A 3051-nucleotide genomic window follows, 5' to 3' on the forward strand; every position below is an offset into this window, starting at 1 on the left:
TGTCCTATGAATCCAGTAGATGGATAATTCAAGTTTAAGCTATGACAAATTAACTTTAATAAAAGGAAAAGAAAAGAAATTTAGTAAAGCCTCATAAATGGAAGACAAGAACAAATAAGCTAGTGTAAATTAAGTACTACTTAGTATGTATTTTCATTCCCCAAGTTGGATGACAAAGGCAGAGATATAGTCTCTTTAGGACCACTGTAAATAGTCTCGAGTTAACCTAAAAAGAAAAGACAGTGCATGCTTCTACGGGCGATCTTCCCCAGCCTGTTCCCCTTAGACACGTGAGTTCTTAAACCTAAGAGGTGTGAAAAGATAGATATTTGAGGCAATGGTTATTAACACTGATCAGAAAAGCCTTCAGTGTTGCAGCACAATGATGGAAAGAGGAGGTGAGAAAGCATGATGGTGACCAGGCATGGGTGGCCAGAGTTGATTGATTACTCATCGGTACAACGTGGAGAAAGCAAAAACCACAGGGTATGGAAGGGTTCAGAAGACTGACTTTTGACTAGAGTTAGCCCAAACCATCAGCATTCTTCACCCCAAAAAGATTTGCAAATTGTGGGTTTAGAGCCTGAGTTTGAAGCGGTATGGATCCACAGAAAGGAAAGTAGTAATGACTACGCAACACAATGGGCACTGGATGCTGAACTGGGAACTTTCATTTGGAAAGAGGGAGACAAGTTAAAAGATTTTTAGACTAGTCATAGAAATCACACGAACATTGAGGAGAATGAGAAGAGGAACATATTTTATATTAAGATGTATTTTTGGCTAAGTAATGAACACAGTGGAGCCCTGTCATGCTATTCCCACATGCCCTTTCCCACATGTAGTCATTAGGTTTTTCAAGTTCAAGAGAAAATCCCAGCAAGCTGTCATCCACCCTTGGAATGTTCTCTAACTTAACTTCAAATGTTTTCCTTTCTTAATCCCTAGGAAAATTTGTATAAAAACTATAGTGGATTTTACATTTCAGCATCAAAGAGAGAAGGCGATTACCTAGCAATTTCCAGCACTCGCTTTTAAAAATAAATGACCAAAAGTAAAATTTACCCTCCATAAGCCTAGCAGAGTGGTTTATACAGAATAAATGCTCAGGAAAGTTTGTTGAACAAAATAATCTCTTGGATGTCTTGAGTTCCCCTTATAATATCTTTTTGTGATGCTGGGTTAAATCCTGTGGCACAGAATGTACAGTTGGAAGGGTTATTTTATCCTATCTGAAAATGAGGCTCAGAAAAACAGACAAAGACACAGGCAGCACATGCACCATTCCAAGTCACTCAATTTAAATCTCAAGGCTCTCTGGATCTCTGTGCTCCACAAAGTAATTTTTCTCTTTAAGAATTTTACTTTTCTTTTAATCTTACATTTGTGGTCAGTTTATGGGATTTTCTTTTATGATGGATGAACAATCCTTATTTCTGCAATGTTAACTTGGAAATGAATCTATTGTGTGGCTCGTTGTAATGGGCTAAGGGTGGGGTCTGCTCTATGTTTATTATGGTTGCCTTAAAACATCATCAAAAATGGACTCTGACATAAACCGTAGCTCAGAATATGATTGATGTGTGAACTATGTGTGTGTGTGTGTGTGTCATTCTTTTTCTAGGAATTTGGTTTTTTTGAGGTTTTTTTTCTTCCTTAGAGAAGTTGTGGGTTTACAGAACAAGCATGCATAAAATACAGGATTCTCATGCACCACCTCACCAACACCTTGCATTGGTGTGGAACATATATTACAATTGATGATAGCATATTTTTATAACTGTACTATTAAGTCCATGGTTTAACGTAAGGTTCACTGTTTTGGTAGTGTGTTTCCATGGATTTTTAAAAATTTTTATTCTGTTACCATATATACAATCTAACATTTTCTCCTTTAAATCACATTCAGATATATATTTCAGTGCTACCATCACCATCATCCATTACCAAAACACTTCCATCACTCCATATAGGAACCCTATACATTTTAAGTCTTAACTTCCCATTCCATATCCCCACCCCATCCCCTAGTAACCTGTATTCTAGACTCTGACTCTATGAATCTGCTTAATTGTTTCAAATCACGGAGATAACACAATATTTGTCCTTTTGTGTCTTTAATTGGCCATGAAGTCTTCCAGTTTCATCTATGTTGTCACATGTATCAGGACTTCATTCCTTTTTACAATTAAATAATACTCCATTGTATGCACAAACCACATTTAATTTACCCATTCATTGGTTGATGGACACTTGGATGGCTTCTTTTGGCAATTGGGAATAATGCCTCTATTGCTGACAGGGCGGCGCAGGAATGAGACACGGACACAAAGCTAAGAGTTAAGGGAGCAGTGGGCCCACTGCATCTCGTGCTAAGTGGACGACAACACACCGTTGCTCCAGCTATTTATTAGAGAAGATCAGGTGTATGTGCTAAAGGTCCTCAGGCTCGGGGGAGCCCACCAGATACCTATGTTTACATCAGGTGTATAGCAGAAGGGATAATCTACATCGGGTGTATATCAGAAGGGATAATCTAGGTTTAAGACAATGGTAAACGTCATCATAGTCACAAGACACACATCTTTACAGGGCGGGCCTGCATTGCATCTATGCAGGCCTGCGGCTCAGCGTTCTAAGCCACCACCCCAGATATGCCTCAGGCAACATGGAAGACTTAGTTTCCTACATGCCTCTATGAATATCTGTATGCAAACATCTGTTCAAGTCCCTGCTTTCAATTCTTTTGACTATAAACCTAGGGTTAGGGTAGTTCTGTACTTTTAAATTGGATTGTTTGTCTCTTTGTTGTTAAGTTGAAGGATTTCTTTGTATATTCTGGATATTAATCCTTTATTGGATATGTGGTTTCCAAATATTTTCTCCCTTTTTTGTTTTGCATTAAATTTTAAAATACAATTACATTGCACATGCCTTGATGAAATATCCAAGAAGAATACACAAATAAGGAATAATTTATTTTATTCCATCTCTACAATGTTGAAATGGTCAAAGTCAGGGCAGGTAAGTACTTGATGAAGTATCTAAGAG

This window comes from Choloepus didactylus, chromosome 5 (assembly GCF_015220235.1).
Source record: "Choloepus didactylus isolate mChoDid1 chromosome 5, mChoDid1.pri, whole genome shotgun sequence".
Classification (NCBI taxonomy): Eukaryota; Metazoa; Chordata; class Mammalia; order Pilosa; family Megalonychidae; genus Choloepus; species Choloepus didactylus.